Genomic DNA, 17587 nt, shown 5'->3' with positions numbered 1-17587 from the left:
ATGCAGCTGGCTAAATCAATTTCTGCGGCATATTTAATGCAGTCGAACTACTTGAGATTCCTTTTCAAGGGCGATCCTGAATTGGATAAAACTGATGCACATTTGGTGGAATTAACTATGAAACATATGGCATCTTTGCTGTAATGTCTTTTAGGTGCCAAGGGTGTCTCGGTTTTTATCTGTGTGATCCTAAAATGGTGACTTTGCTTTGAGAGCAATTGTTCTGAAGAAAATATGACTGTGTTGTCTCATTAATACATTTGTTCTTTGCAGATTTTTTTTCTTCAGTAGAAGGGGGGGGGGAAGGCCAGTAAATTCTTGCAGTTCCTTAGTCTGTGACACTGCATCATGAAGTTCCTTAATGAATTGGAGATGATACATGTTTCTGGGGCTGAACTGACCCATTTTCAAAGTGTTAAAATTAATTTGTCTCACTGTTTGATTCTAGGGGGTCTAGGCTGGAATCCTGCATAAAAACAAGACCTGCTGAAATCAAAGGGACATCTCTGCCACAAAGAGTATGAAGTGAATACTTATAATATGATGTTGACTTTCTTGTTGGGGATAAGTGGTAGGAATGACTTCCAGATGAATGAACTAAAAAAAAAAAAATCCTAATGGAAAGAATGACTAAACAGTTCAAAGAGCTCCTGCAGTTTCAACTGCTGCATACCCAGTGCTTAGGAAGTTACTTTAAATAAGTGATTTGTTATAATCATAGTTCCAAGGCTCCATTTAGTTACCAGTATAGCTACAATTTTAAAAGTGGTTCCTTACTTTCTCACTTCTTAAAAGTAACTAGGCCTGGGGCAAATCTCCCAGTCAGAATTCTGGGAGTTGCGGCCAAAATGTTTCTAAAATAAAAAAATGAAATCAAAGTCCACAGAACTGTTTTCATTACTTACACGTGGACTTCTAAGGACCCCCAGACCCATAATTGCTTCTGAAGAAGGACCTGTCTGGGTGTGGCAAAGTTCTATGAGAACTGTGAGGGATTAGTATAATGAGTACTTTTTGGAGGGACATCCTTTAGAGCAGTGGTCCCCAACCTTGGGACTCCAGATGTTCTTGGGCCTCAACTCCCAGAAATCCTGGCCAGCAGAGGTGGTGGTGAAGACTTCTGGGAGTTGTAGTCTAAGAACATCTGGAGGCCCAAGGTTGGGGACCACTGCTTTAGAGAGTCTAATGCACAGAGAGTCTACCTGTCCGATTTGTTGCAGCTCCCATGGAACTCAACACAGAACTGCAGTAGAAGATCACTGAAATTCTTTTGTGCCATTGAAATTGAATGGATGTTAATCTTGTGGGGTTTTTAAAAAATATATTTTAATTATTTTATTAACATCCATAGTATGACAATGCAAGTTAGAATTGTAGTGCAATACTGTCACATTACTTACACAGTCTATCAGCACATTATCTTTCCTTTTGTTATTGTTTAGTCATTTAGTTGTGTCCAACTCTTTGTGACCCCATGGACCAGAGCATGCCAGGCCCTCCTGTCTTCATATCTTAACATACTTAATTCTTTTAAAATATTACATGTCAGCAATCCAAAATACTTCCTATTTCACATTCTTCTTTTCTTGAGCTAATTCCATATGTTAATAATGGTTGCCAGGTTTTTATAATTTTATCCTGTTTTATTTCCCCTTTATATATTTTAATTTGATTGGTCAACTTTTCCATCAGGACCATTTGCCAGATTCTGTTCTCACATTTTTGTACTGAAAGATCTTGAGCATTTCTCCAGTTTTGTGCAATTTTAGCTCTTGCTGCCCTAATAAGATATGAAATTAGGTTTTTATTAAATAATTTTTCATTCCCACCCTTAAATATTAAAAATAATAATAAAGCTTCATTTTTAATTATGTTTTGATGCAACAATGTTTCTATCCATTTAATTATTTGTCGCCAATACGCTTCCAAGGTTAATCTTGTGTTAAGACCCATTGATTCCATAGGGAATTAAAAGTTCAGCTTAGTTTGGATCTAACTCAGACTTTTATAAGATCAGACATTACCCACTACTACAACTTAATTGAACCATGCATGAAATAGTTTTTGGGTAGTGGTAGCTGTCTTAGAGTCTTGCAGCTCCTTAAATATTAATAAATTTTATTTGGCATAAGCTTGCACAAGCAGCAGCCTGTTGCAACTATCACTAGGTAAGTATATTCTGCCTTTCATTATTCTAAACTATGATATGATTCATCTACTTGGACATGTCATCTTTAGGACATACTATACTTTCATAAGGGGAAAATAACTGTCTTTCAGATTATGAGAGGCATATAATGAATAACTGATTATCCTTCATTTTTACTTATTTATAAGTTATAATTTTCAACATATTAATCACATTTCACTTATTACTAGTATATTGATAAATGTGATAAAAATATACTAACCACTCCTTCTATAAATTATATTTTCTTTTTAAATTTTATAGATATTTTCAATCTCAGTATCAATGATTTCTAATTTATTCAATTACTGTGGTGAAAATCTCCACTGCTCAGTAGGAGCTGGAGTGACGACATTTGATCTTGACATAAAAATGGTACACAGATACCACTGATCTCAAATGTAATACTTTAAAGCCATTTTTCTACTTATTTTGACTAGATTAAATTTTTCACTAACATGGTTATTGCAAGTGCTTTTGAAAATTAATTTTAATTTTAAACAGCTACAACTTTTCCTAACTTTAATGTTGCCAATGAAGAAACTGAAATGGTTGAAGATTTTCTATACCTTCATTCAACCATCACTCTAAGTGGAGACTGTAGCCAAGGAAGCAGAAGATGGGTGAAACTTGGACGGGTAGGTATGAAGGGACTTAAGTGAAAGGATATATCACAGCAAAGCAAAGCAATATAATCCATATTGTGGTATTAGTGATTACAATCCATGGATGTGAAAACTAGACAATGAAGAAACTAAATAATAATAATAAAAAAAGAAAATAATTCATTTGTAATAATGACGTTAGAAGAGAGGTTTAGAGATACTATTTGCCAGAAGGACAAATAAATGAGTTATAGAATCGCTCAGTGAATTGGAGTTCCTGGCTGTAGAACTAAGACTCAGAAGTCTAATTCCCCAGTCTGCCTTCCAAAAGAAGAGCTGGCTTGTGTAGCCTTGGGAAACCTGCACGATCCTAGAGTGTCACCAGAAGAAAGAACCGGTAAAGCACTTCAAGGATCACCATAAATTGGAATTGACTTGATGGTATATCATTAGAATTTAAATTAAACGAAAACTCTCACTGGAAGGTGAAATAGCTACATTGAAGCTATTGGACTTTGGACATATCACGGGAAGACCAGACTCACTGAAAAAAAAAAAAAACTAATGTTAGGAAAAGTGGAACGGAGGATGACTTACACAAGATAGATTGATGACCGTTCACTTGCAAGACCCCAGTGGTGGTGTTAATGACAGGAGTTCTCAAGGGCTTTAATACATAGGGCCACTGGAAGTTCTGAAATGACTTCATGATACATAACACCAGCTATTCAGTTAACAGGTAAAAATTTGCATGTAGATACTGCAGCTATAGTTTCACCGAACTATTAGACAGCCACATATGGATATCTAGGGTGTCCTGAATAAAAGGTGATTTTAGGCCCACTCCCCTTAATTCAACACATCTTAAACTTTCTTAACAGACTCCAGCTTCTCACTGTTTCACATTCCTATTTTATGGGATCTTATTTACTGAATCTTTTTCTGTGGATTAATCTGGACTACTTGATCTATATTTACCTTCACCATTTATTACAGAATGTGCCATTTTTCTCACCAAACCAAGTGAAACTTTTTTTCTTCTTATCTTTGCTCCCGCCCCTTCATCTCAGACCCATGTGACCCTTCATTCTCTGTTTTGATCACATACTTTCTCTTTCTGTTTTTCCTCTGTTTTTTGTGATAGCAAATCTAGAATATAAACCTGACAATGGGGACTATACTATACATATTTGTCTCCTGTGCAGTTTCTAGCTGCAGAAACCATAAATGTTAAATCAATATGTACTGAGTGCAGAAAAATGGAGGGATGGGTCAAGGAAATTGACTGTATTCCCATTCTAATGGGAACCAAATACCCATTCTGCTTGACCTCTTCCTACACAAAGGAATTAGGAGAAAACAAATGGTTTCACTTAAATGTCAACTTCTCCCCAACAATTAAGATTTATGTCCAAATAGGCTCATTGAACCTCAGGCTCCTGTGCTCCTCTGGTACAGTTGTGAGGAATAGTCTGGCAGGTTTTGCTTCCATTTTTATAGCTAGTGATGGCTTGTTGTTACACCTGAAAGGGGACAAATTATGGTCAATCTTAAGTATCTTTTATTGGAAGAAAGCTGCTTGTGAGACAGACTTGTTTGTGAGGAAGATTTGTTTCAGGCAGCCAATGTTTCAGTTAACAATGGTTTAAAGTTTTGCTTGAATGCCATGAGCCGCTTAAACTATTGTTAACTGTAACTGCCATTCAGTTTCTGGCCATGGCAGAATAAAATACAAATGGAGGAGGTTTCATCAGCTCATAAATCACTGCAGCTTGTTTCAATAATGCCAACCCATAAGTGGAGAAATACTTGTGAGAGAAGAAAGACTGTTACCCGACTGACACACAGCTCTTTCCAGCATCACTGTTGTGGGTGTATGGGAGTTCTGCTTTTATTCATAACATATGATGAGAACAGTCCCTCCTGATATTCCAAATCTCCTGTGGGTCTGGATGGGATCTGCAGGTACCTTTAAGTATCTAGGGGAATTGGTTCCGACTCAGACATGGTATGTAAACACTGCGCACATTTCTCTTTGTGATTTTGTTGAGATTGGATGCTGCTGCTTAGAGCTTCGTGAGGCATTTCACACAAGGTGGCTGGCAGCAGAAATAATTAACTGTTTGGGTGATTTATAGAGGACCTCCAAATAAGCTAATTGGCCTATGTTGCTCTTCATTTTTGTATGGTTTTCTCAATTGACAGAAAGAAGAGGAGGAGGCTTCATTTACAGCTGGCTCCTTTTGCTGAAGAAACTGCTAATAGGCTTCTTGGAGCAACTGTTGTGTGAGTGCCAATGACCTGTGTGAATAGCCAGTGCAGAACTGGTACGGAAAGTATGCTCATTAAATATTCAGAAGGAAACAATATTGCTAATCCATATGGTCCTTATCTGGAATTAAAATCTTCTCTGACTCTGACTAAAAAACAAATGTCTCACCTGTAAAACAGGTGAATTTGTCTATACACTGGCATCTATACCAATCTATATGATCTAAGTTCTCTGTATCTGTATTCAGGTGTTGGTTGAACATGTGAAGGCTCATGCTAAGTGGCAGCTCCTGTACCAGCTCTGCCTACAACATTTTAGCATGGTCTTTTCTGACTTTTCATTCCCCTGAAGAAGGCCCCAACTGAGGTGAACTGTACCAGTTTAAATAAATTAAAGTATTTTGAGACATGGGTATGCATCCAACTGGTAGTTTCAGCTTGAGAAAACCCCAGTGAATCAATGGGCTTTATATAAATGATGACTATTCAACAATTCATTAAATGAGTCAACTAAAGTTAAAGCTTTTTCTGTGTGTGCTGTCAAGTCAGAACTAACTTATAGCAACCACAATAGAGCTTTCAAGGTAAGTGAGATATTTAAGGAGTGGTTTTACCATTTCCCCTCTCCCAGTGAGTTTCCATGGCTAAGCAGGGATTCGAATCCTGTTCTCAAAGTCCTGTTCTGGCACTCTATCGGGAATCTGCACGGTTAGAGCTGGCAACTGAATTTAGGACTAAGTCTTTCTTTGTTTTCTCTTTTTGGGTTGGATGTCCTGTCTCTGTAAAAAGATTGCAGAGGACGTGTGTCCAGGAATGGGGGAATGAAGTTTCACACTTGCCCAAATGTGACATAACTACACACCTGCTGTGTTTTTACACAATGAACAAGGTGTGAATTAGTTACAAGCCTCTGCTCTGTCATACCTTCCCACTGTCATCATCACAGATGCTGAACAAGTTGCTGTATTTTACTAAGTCTAAATTGTCACCAGCCATGTAAATCAATCATTCCCAATATTATCTATTTATATTTACAGTATATCATGTATACCTATTTCTTATTTTATAAATAATGAATAGGATTTTTGGAACAAGGATGTGTTAGTCATGGTAATTGTTTGTCTTGAATGACGTATCTAAAAGGAACTTCAGCAATCACAGACACTTGTGACCCATAAACAATATCAATTTTATTCAAGTGCAATATTGAAGACCAATGTGTGTTTTGATATTTGAAATTAATGTGATTTTTATGTTTTCATGTATGTGTTCTAGGCCACATCTGCTAAGTGCTTTGAATGTAAGAAAAAATTTGGAATCAATCAAGAAGGACAAAACTACCAAGGATATTTTCTTACTTGCAATACAAGTAGCCTTGGCTATTTACATAGGAAGAAACTCAACTGCTAATTAAAATGTCCAAGGAGATGGCTTGAACATCAAAGAAATTAAATCTTCCAGATAGTCAGGTTGGTCGTTTGACTTATCCCGGAGCTTTGTTTACTCGTTTCAGATGTTGTTTTAAAGAAGAGCAGTCTAGATGAGCATTCTGTAGTATGATACACTATCAGCGTTTTTCTGTGATTATATGAGCAGTAAATGAATAATTTGGGGAGGGAAGTCTCTCACAAACTGTGCAACATGTTGCTCTTTATACTGTTCAGAGAAGGATGTGTCTGGGATGAAAGAAGGAGCAGTGACTCAGAAGCATGTCACTGGGTAAAATAAAATAAAATGCTTCGGGCCTTTCGAAAAAGACAAAGCCAGTAAAATTGTATCTGTTTGTAAATACTTCTTGATACTTGAAGATTCTCAAGCTAGGGAAGCTTGGAAATTGCACAATTGACCTTCTTCCCACTAAATGCTATATTTTAATGTGGACTTTCGTGGACAGGTTTACTTCCTCTGGGCTTTAAATTACCTAAAAAGGCTGGAGTATCTGGTTATGTGCAAAACTTCCTTATTTGAACATTGCTGGAATAGCGTCTTAAATTCCTGTATATACAATATTTAGTTGTCCCCCCCCCCCCCATTTCTCAGGAAAAACAAAGCAGGTAAAAAGGACGATCATCTGAACCAATTTGTTCTTTTCTTTTGTGCAGTTTGTCCTGTAACAGTGTATCTGTTTTAACAGGATAATGACAAGAGTTTTTGGAATTCACATATGCATACATGCACGCACATGCCCGCCTGCGCACATACACATAAACACACACCCTATTTCTCAGAAGCGTCTTTCCTAATTTTATTTTGTATAATGCAATTTGCACAATTAAATCTAGGTGCTTCTGTAAATGTGAAAACAATTACAGATCAATTTTCCAATGTTAATATCCTTTCAGGCTTTTTTTTTTTAATAAGAAAGAACTTAGACCCAGTCAACCAGCATTTGCTGGCTAGAAAGACTTCCAACAACTTTGTTGTTAGCTAGAAAATAATTCCATAGGATTAAAAAAAATCTATAAATATGTACATGTTTCCTTTCTAAAAAAAAAAGTGGATGGAGAACTGTCTGAATTCTATTTAACTCATGTATTTGTAAAATTGCCTTTTAACCTCTCGGCCCTTCTCCAGTTAGAAATATTGATTGCATTGTTGCAAGTGAAGCTGAATAGCAATGGCACCCTCCCCCCAAACTCCCTATTTTAAATCATGTCGAACATGAGCAAGCTGTAAATTGCTTTATTCCTCTATTGGGGAATAAGACATGGATCAGTTTAGCGCTATGTGACATGGGTGCGTAATTTAGGTCCTTCCAAGGGAGGCAAAGGTCAGGTTGTCAGGACTGTAGAAAGGCTCTTTGCAAAACCTGGCTAGAGATGAACAAACAGAACAATTAACACTTCAGTTACCTGCTGGGTCTGGTGAAAACTAAATGGGCAAATCGAATAACAAGTGCCCTGCCCTGCTAAAGAGCTGCAAATTGATGGCACAGCCCCTGAACCGACATACAGGAAAGTAAATGGCTCAGTATTTGAGACAACTGCTAGCAGCAACCTGCTTCCTTATCTTTCCCTAACTTGAAGTGCATTTGATTAAGACAACTACAACACACAGGTTCCATCTTTATTATCTCACTGAGTAGTAAATAACTGTTCTCTTTTTTCCTTGGATTATGATCATTGCTTCCTTTGTTTTCCACAAGGTAAAGTGCAACTCTCCCAACGGCAACCATACTCAGTCATTTTAAAGTGTCTGGAGCCCACACATGTTAAGCTGAATGTGCCAGCCCCACTCCTCTCTGTTGTCTCTTTAAAGAACAGTCTGAAGAAGGAGAGGATGCCACACTCTATCTAAGTGACCCAAGGAGCTGTTTTATGAGTACCAGCTTCCCATATAGCTCAACATGGTGCTGTGTAGATTTTCTCCACCAAAGTTAAATACTCCTGTGGCTACTTCTGTGAAAAACAGGGAGCAGTCAGTAAAACTATGTGGTGCTATCACACAGTTTCCACTTGATTATGGGATTGACAATGTTTGGATAAAAATAATTTTTGAAATCCATTCTGCTACTTGGGCAGATCAAGAGATCCAGTTCAGATAACATACCTGGTGAATTCCAGCTGGAACGTGTTGTTGTTATTATGTGCCATCAAGTTGCCTCCAATTTATGCCGGCCCTATGAATGAGCTAGTATCTACAAAATGTCCTATCCTCAACAGCCCTGCTCAGCTCTTACAAATTCCTGTGGATTCCTTAGGGAGTCAAATCATCTCATATTTGGCCTTCTTCTTTTCCTGCAGCCTTCAACTTTTCCCAGCATTATTATCTTTTCCTTAAAAACTTGCCTTCTCATGATGTGCTCAGCTTCAACATTTAGCCTCCAGAGATAGTTTTCGCTTGATGTAATCTAGGACCCATTTATTCATCTTTCTGGCTGTCCAGGGTATCTGCAAAACTCTTCTCCAGCACCATATTTAAAATGGATCAATCTTTTTCTTGTCAGCTTTCTTTACTGTCCAGCTCTCACACCCAAACATGGTGATCAGGAATACAATGATCTTGGTCTCCAGTGACACATCTTTACACTTGATGATATATTTCTAATTGCTTCATTGCTGCTCTTCCAAGTCTCAGTCTTCTGATTTTTTGGATGCAGTCTCCGTTTGGATTGATGACTGAACTGAGGGACACAAAATCTCTCTGTGTGTGTTTAGTCGTTTAGTCGTGTCCGAGTCTTCGTGACCCCATGGACCAGAGCATGCCAGGCCCTCCTGTCTTCTACTGCCTCCCGGAGTTGTGTCAAATTCATGTTGGTTGCTTCGCAGACACTGTCCAGCCATCTCATTCTCAGTCGTCCCCTTCTCCTCTTGCCGTCACACCTTCCTAACATCAAGGTTTTTTCCAAGGAGTCTTCTCTTCTCATGAGATGGCCAAAGTACTGGAGCCTCAGCTTCAGGATCTGTCCTTCCATAGATATCTCTAACTATATCTATGTTTTTTTAATCTCTCTCTCTCTTTCTCTGACTCTTAGCAATTTAATCAAATTTTAGTTAAAATCCCAGCATAATAGTAGAAAAGAAATGAATAGTTAAAAATATTTTAAAAGTTAAAAACATAGTCTCTCTCTTTTTTTGTACACACATTCAATCACTTTTAAATCTTGAATAGCATGAATTATGAGAAGGTTCCTTTAATTTCAGTATCGTTTTTACTTCCAGGTCAAAGGATGCAAGATTGCAGCTTAAGTTGTCAGACTGTCAATTTGGGGAGTTTCCATGTGGAAGTGTTCAAATATACACTTGTAACATTACTCCCATGCCATTAGCAGGTTTCTAGTACATGTGACAGGTGAATAATTTCTGAACTCAATGTAGATATACCCAATCACATAGATGAATCCTTACCTGCAGCTTATTTTCTCTGTAGTCATGATGCTATTTTATGTCTTGAAGTAGATTAAGAAATCTGTGTCTGTCTGAGAGAGAGAGATAGCACAAAGGTTTAAGCATGAGTTTTACTATACACTTCTTTTAACTGGATGTAAGTTTTGTTTGGTGGTCATGGTGTGCTTTTATGACATGCACTGGTGAGCAGCTATTTAAGTTTATCCCAGGAGTAAGCATGGAAAGTCTCAGCAAGCAATGGAGTAATTATCTCATTTAAAGCAGCACATTATGAATCTATTATAAGACAGAAACTGAAGATATGCTAATTTTTTTACAGATATGACATCCATTCTCAAGCCAAAATGTTTCTCAAGACAATCAATTTACTTTGGAAAACAGAAGGAAGTCATGAAATAATATGGAGTTTCATCCTCTAAGAGCATGTCCTTTTACATATATGGGACCTGTGGGAGGTTAGCAAAGCAGGGCAGATGTAAAAGCCCACACACACCTGCTAAGTGATGATAACAAGGACAGCAGTCGAGGTACTTAAAATATTTTTGTGGGTGGCCTTCCATGAGTAGGATGTTCACTTCAATGAATTCTGTCTTGACAACTCCAACTTCGTTTGGATCAGCACCAGATAACTCAAGCGATAATATTCAAAACATACTTTCCAAAGGTGCCTTCAGGTTCCTTGGTGAGAAATGTGAAATGCAAGGTAAAATCATTACAGGCTATTGCTGACATAGCAATTTTCTGCTACATTGAACATAGAAAAATACAATATAACCAAGATAATCTTGTTAAAGTTTGACTGCTAGATTCAAATAACAGAAAAGTAACCAGAGCTTCCCTAAGCTAGGAATAGGTATTCCACATGGAGTCTGCAAAGAAACATGTTCAACTAGCATGATCAGTGCAGACATTTTCTAGAGGGTAGTCGTATTAGTCTGTTCCACCACAACCAATGAAGGGTTTTGTGACATCTTAGACTAACAAATTTTATTTGGCATCAGTTTTTTGGACAGGAGCCCAGTAGTCTACAAAAGCGAATGCCAAATAAAATGCGCTAGACTTTTAATGCTGACAATGAAGAAATTGAAATTATTAAAGATTGTGCTTATCTTGGTTCCGTCATCAATCCAAATGGAGACTGCAGCCAAGAAATCAGAAGACTGAGAACTCAGAAGTGTGAACATGTGTCACTGGAGACCAGGACCATGATCATTCACATTCTTGTATTCCTGATCATCATGTAGGGGTGGGAAAGCTGCATGGTAAAGATGGCCGATAAGGGGGGGGGGGATGTTTGAAATATGGTGCCAGAGGAAAGCTTTGCAGATACCAACTGCCAGAAAGACAAACAGATGGGTCCTAAAGCAAGTCAAACTTGAAGTATCTCAGGAAGGAAAAATGTTCAAGCTGAGGCTGTCCTAATTTGAACACATCATGAGATGGCAAGATTCTCTGGAAAAGACAATAATGGTGAGAAAGATTGAAGGCAGCAAGAAAAGAGGAAAGCCAAATATGAGATGGATTGAGTTTCAGCTTACAGGAGCTGAGCAGGACTGTTGAGGACAGTCATTTCAGAGATTTCTCAACAAAAACAACAACAGCTTTTAAGTGTTGTTCTAACCACTGTATTTTTAAAGTTTTGTTATTATGTCCCTTGGGCACAGAACATATGTGCATCCAAAATTTACCTCTTTTTAGTCCACAAAAAGTTTTTTAGGCATTATTTGTATGTTTGTATTAAACTAAAATGTTTTTTTACTAGAATCTAAACTAAGCAGAATGAGTCATCCTACTCTTATCAGCAATGCAGATTCATGCAAACTGTATCAAAATAAAATATTACATAATACATTGCATTGTACCTACATTTTAGTTATTATTGTGAAAACTCTCATTAGAAAATTCAAGAGGAAATTTTTCTTGTTTAATTATTCTTCTTTCAGTACATTTTGTATGCCTACTGAAAAGTAAGTCTTATTATAGTTATGCTACATCTTCTTAGAGATAAAGCAGATTGTTTCTGTTTCTTCTTTGTGTATTGGTCCAGTAAGAACTAAAATTTGGCATGGATATAACTGAAATCTCACTTTAAGTAACACTCAGAAACATAAAATTTTGCATTGGTATTCCTGACATCCCAATGTAAATAAGTAGATTGATTATATCTCAACTGGCTGTGTTGCTGGGGGAATTCTGGGAGTTGTAATCCTGTAACCAAAACTGCCTTCTTCTGGGACCATAACCTCACGGTTGATTCATGACTGTTTATTACCTGATGCAAACAAGGGAATTTTTTTGAATACACACCTGAAGGTATATAGAAACCAAGCCAACATAATTATTTTGACACTTGAAGCAAAAATAAAAAATAAAACAACAACAACAACAAAAAAACACCAGCACAACTTTGCCTTCTTGGCAGTATAGGCAAAAATGTTACATTAATGTTAAATCAACATTGATGTTAAATCAGTTAATAACTATTGATTTGTTTCCTTTTCAAAACACCAAAAATCTGTTGCCTGAGGAGGCTGTTTTTGCCTGCCTAATGGTAGTATGTGGTGGCACTGTGGGTTACACCACAAAGCCTCTGAGCTACAAGGTCATAAGATCAACAGTTCAAATCCACGCGATGGAGTAAGCTCCTGCCGCTTGTCCCAGCTCCTGCCAACCTAAATGTTTGAAAGCATGTAAAAATGTGAGTAGATAAATAGGTACCACCACGGTGGGAAGGTAACGGCATTCCGTGTCTAGTCGCGCTGGCCACGTGACCATGGAAACTGTCTATGGACAAACGCTGGCTTTACGGCTTGGAAACGGGGATGAGGACTGCCCCCTAGAGTTGGACATGACTGGACTAAATGTCAAGGGCAACCTTTACCTTTACCTAATGGTAGGATTGACTCTTTGGGAACAAGATACAGTTGTTCATTGGATATATATATGTGCCTCCTGTTTTCAATACACAGTTCCTCTTTCCCAATCCTCCTAATTTTAGGCAGTGTACGGAATATACTGACTGATAGGAATTAGGCACCTAGGCTAGGAGAGTTTAAGCAATTTTGCTGGGCTGAATAGCTGGATGACATTACTTCCACTGTCAAAAAGCTTTCTGAAATTGCTTGAAAAACAGGATTTACATTTGAGCTTTAGAAATAGTCACTGAAGTAAATGTTATGGGCCAAATATGCTATTATGACAAACGGTAAATACTATTGTCAGTTCACCTAAAATTGACCCATTGAGTCAATGGTACTTAAGTGTTGACCTAGCAAATCCCATCAAATAAACACAACAGGTCTGTTCTAGTTGGGATTAACAGTTTGTCCTGCAGCATGCAGTATTTTGTCACTTGGAATGTCGTGACTACATGATTCATATAATAGGTTGGTTCCAAATGCCACCTTACTTGAGCTGGATGAGTTTTTTTCCCCAACTGCAGAAGGGGCTGGCATTACCTGAGCATGTGGAAACTTTAAAGTCATCATCATCTCCATGCTCATCATTACCATCTTGTAGATTTAAAATTCCCTTAGGGTGGATCTGGTCAAATTTCCCTTCCCCCACTTTTAGCTATAGAGAGACGAGTAAGAGTCATGCAGCATCTTGTGTACATTTTCACTCAGAAGGATATACCATAGACTAAAATACAATTTCTTCCCAAGTACAGCAGTATAATTCACCCTTAGGGGGAAAAAAAAACCAAGAGTGCAGAGAGGATGATCATTGATGATTTTACCACATACATTTCTTAATTGAGGGAACTCAGGCCTGTGAGATTTAAGTGGCCACAGAAAACAGGAGAGAGCCTCCCTCTTTTTGCAGTTTGCTTGCAGTGCTACAGGTTGTGACATTACAAAGAACTGCCTCACAAACAGTTCAAGGCTTCCTACTTCAATTTTCTCATATAGTTATCTCATTAGTTTAAAAAATACACCCCTCTTGCTCTCAAAGACTAACTCTGTTCCTTAACTTGCAAAACAAAAGCAAACCTAGGATTCTTGCCCACAACTGTAAAAAAAGAGGAAAAAAAGAGAGTGTCTTGGAAAAAAGGCTTCACTCTTGTACGTGTGTGCTGCTTATGTGTTTTTGTTCATGTGCTTGATCAGGTTTTCTTTCTTCACTGGTTAAACACACTTTGAATTCAGATGAAAGGATTTGACTTGTAAAAGGTAGAAGGTTCTCTGGTGGGAGGAAAAAACTACAGGTAGGGGCTGTGGAAGTCCAGTCTGATTTGCATTTTACATTGTGTCATGTGGACAGTGGGAAATATGTGAATCAGTCCACCCTAAATGTTTCCTGCATTTTCTCCTCATTCCATCAGAATCTTACTGAGGAGAGATAAAAGAATGATTATATTGAAGTAGCCTCGATAAGAACTACAAATAGAAAAGAAATGCTTTGTGTAAGGTATGTTAATGAAGAAAGATATATAACATTGCAGTTATCCAATGAATTCATAAAATCTTACACACAAATAATGCCCTTAACTGTTTTGCTTTCAATATTTTCTTTAAGCCATTAATAGAGAGTTTGCTTTCTCCAAATCAATAGTACTCTTATACTACATGATCACTGCAGGAAAAAACAATCAAAATACATTTTCATTAAATTTATTTATTTCAGTACTACCAACAAAAATGCAAATGCCATTGATCATTTTATTAGAGGTCAACACTACGGAAAGCAAAGGAAGTGGTAAAGGAAACAAATAATTCTGTAAGTAGAGGGTATATATAGTGGACCCTCTACTTACGGAATTAATCCATATTGGAATGATGGCTGCAGGTCGAAAAGTCTGTAGGTCGAGTCTCCATTGATCTACAATGCATTGAAAACTGATTAATCCTGTAACCGACCATTTTTGTTCCATTTTGTTTTTTTTCTAGTCTGTAGGTTGATTCTCTGGCTGCAAGTCAAACTTAAATTTTGTGGCTAGAGAAGTCTGTAACTTGAAAAGTCTGTAAGTCGAGGTGGGGCTTTGTTGCGGTGCTGCCAGCAACTCCAGAGAGGAGCTCTCTCTGGAAAAAGCTGGAACCCTCCGGTCCGGGATCCCCCTTTTGAAATGGGGATCAAAGGAGAGTCTAGAAGAAGTCTCTCTGAAGCAGATGGTGAGCAGCAGAAGGAGAAGAAAGGGAGGCAGACCCGGACTTTTTTCTTCTGAAGAAATCACCGTGCACGGACTGGAGCGGGCGCCATTTTTTTGGCACTGAGCCGCGAGGAACCCTTTACCGGGGGAGAGGAGAGCAATCAATATAAACTAAAAATATATAACAAGTAAGTAAGCCGAAGCCTCTGATTTATGAAACAGCCTCATTAAGCTGAAATAAGAATGAAAATATTTGGCGGAAAGAATAAATGCAGCGGCGGGTTTATCTTATCAGTCTGACTCAAAAGCGAAACTAAGCTTCTCCAAGTGAACTATTAAAACGCCAGGCTGATTCTAAAGCCGAGAGTCTGAGATGGAAAAATAAATCTTATGTTTCTGGAGAAGAATCCCAGACAGCAACACCGTCTGACTGGATTTAAGAGACTTCGGTGGATGCAGTGTGGCTGGGATACGTTACTCTTTGCCTTCTCTGGACTTTGTGAACTATAAATAATAGAATCTGGTGGTTTTCGGGAGAAGGAGCTGACGTGGCCAACTGGACTAAGGAGCATTAAGGGGTCAATGAAGATCACAAGACGAGCTCCAAGGACAATCTACTGGACAGTTTGAGACTCTGTGACTGTTGTTTTGTTTGTGACCACGTGTGAGTCTAATAATAGAAGCTTGCTGAACTCAGGAGAAGAAGAAATAACTGCGTCACGGTTCTAATTGATATTGTATTTGCTGGGCTAAAAGTTGATTTTTATATTACAATATTTGGACAAAGATTGGAGGAAGATCTAAGGGGAGGTTTATGATGAGGGGTTTGAATTGTTGATAAAATTGTGGAAACTGTGGAAGGATTTCTAGGGGGTGATTATTGTGGTATTTATACAAACCCCAAAGCCTGAGATGGACCCCAAAAATCTAAAAGAACAAATGGAGACTTGGTCTGTTCAATCCCAAAGTTCTGGAATAGTGGTGCAAGAAATAGAAAAGGAATGGCAGATTAATATACAAAGGCTAATATTATCAGGGTTTCAGCAAGTGAATGCAGATCTTAGCAAAATAGAAAATTTGATGAGAGGGACGAAAGAGGGGACAGTAGATGCCAAACAAAACTTAAATGAAGTTGTACAGACTTTAGAATCGTCTGTATTAGACATGACACAAGGTAATATGAATGCAGTAGAGAGTTATCCAGTGACCCATGCAGCTTCCAAAATTAAAAAGCATTATGACAAAAATCTTAAGGAGGCAGAGATACTGAAACCAGATAATTTTATGGTGAAAATATGGGAAGTGAAAAAAATGGATATTCTGTCAGATGGGCTGAAAGACTGTTCAATTCAAAAAGAAACTGAACGATGGGATGTATTGTATAAATGGCAGCAGCTACCAGACAATGTTGGAATAACATAGAATAAAATTAAAATTAAATGATAAGATAAAAGCAGGAGGGTAATCAAACTGTGAAAAAGCAAAAAGTCGATATGTATTAGTAATATGAATTGATTGGATGATGTTATACTTTATGCTCTCCTATCCCCCAAAACCATTTTTCCTTTCCTATCCCCTCTTTCTTTCTGTACCCTCTATCCCTGTTCCTAAATAAAATAAAATTATTTAAAAAAAAAGTCTGTAAGTCGAGCCGTCTGTAAGTCGAGCGTCCACTCTGTGTGTATATATATATATATATAATTTTGCAGCACATATGGGAAACATACACTGTCATTTTCTGGTTTTATATAGAGCCAGTGTCAGTCTTAACCTAGTGAGCAGAAGGGAATAAGCACAAACTAGAGTCCTAATCAGGCATTTGCTTGAACACACAAATAAGATTATTTTCACGGTTTGGATAAGGGGATTCGCTTGAGCCTGGTCCCAAGTGTCCCTCCTGGAAGGAAGTCACACCTTTCTACATTGATGTTAAGATGTAAAGAGGAAGATTTTGTCTGAACATGGTTATAGAGGTCCTGTGATTATACTTATGGAATTCACTCCAGACTTTTATGCATAATGCACAAAGATCACAGTTACTTCTGGAATGGGGGACACTAGAGATTTATGTGTGAGCTCATGTTCCTTCATGGATATAACTCTGTGTATTCAGCAAATGCCTCAGCAGGGTTTAAGATTACAGACAAACAATCACAAATCTCATTCTCAGTGAAAAAAAGAATGTCTCAAGACATGGAGATGCTCTGTTGGAAAGATAGTCAACAATTGACAGATATTTTTTTCTCCTGCATGAGAAAGGAAAAAGTATATTTTAGTTAGCAGCAGCATTAACAAAACAAACAAAATCCCTGTGGGTTTTTTTAAATGAAAATGTGCATACAGTTTTGAAAACATTGCATTTTGGTTAAAAGCCCTTGAATTCTGTACAAATCAAGGCTTTTTTTGCACAAAATACAGTTTTTTTAAATAAAAAAAATACAAAACATGCTCTATTTGCACAAAAACACTTTAATTTTTTTTCAAATGTATTGAAATATTAAAAAATGCACACAAACTCATGCAGAAAGCTATTGAAATGTTTTGTTTTCACCTATGAGAATGAAATAAGGCCGATGCAAAGTTTATG

At 37.6% G+C, this 17587-nt stretch overlaps 1 long non-coding RNA gene across 1 annotated transcript; it reads left to right on the top strand.

Annotated features, from left to right (window-relative positions):
• Positions 1-2747: 2747 nt before the first annotated feature.
• LOC144588563 (uncharacterized) lies at positions 2748-11884 on the top strand. Its single transcript, XR_013544178.1, has 2 exons — positions 2748-5953; positions 6340-11884. It is a non-coding gene; the product is annotated as an uncharacterized LOC144588563 (long non-coding RNA).
• Positions 11885-17587: the final 5703 nt, after the last annotated feature.

The sequence above is a fragment of the Pogona vitticeps genome, chromosome 4 (genome assembly GCF_051106095.1).
Source record: "Pogona vitticeps strain Pit_001003342236 chromosome 4, PviZW2.1, whole genome shotgun sequence".
Taxonomy (NCBI): domain Eukaryota; kingdom Metazoa; phylum Chordata; class Lepidosauria; order Squamata; family Agamidae; genus Pogona; species Pogona vitticeps.
This window is presented reverse-complemented; position numbering and strand designations above follow the sequence as displayed.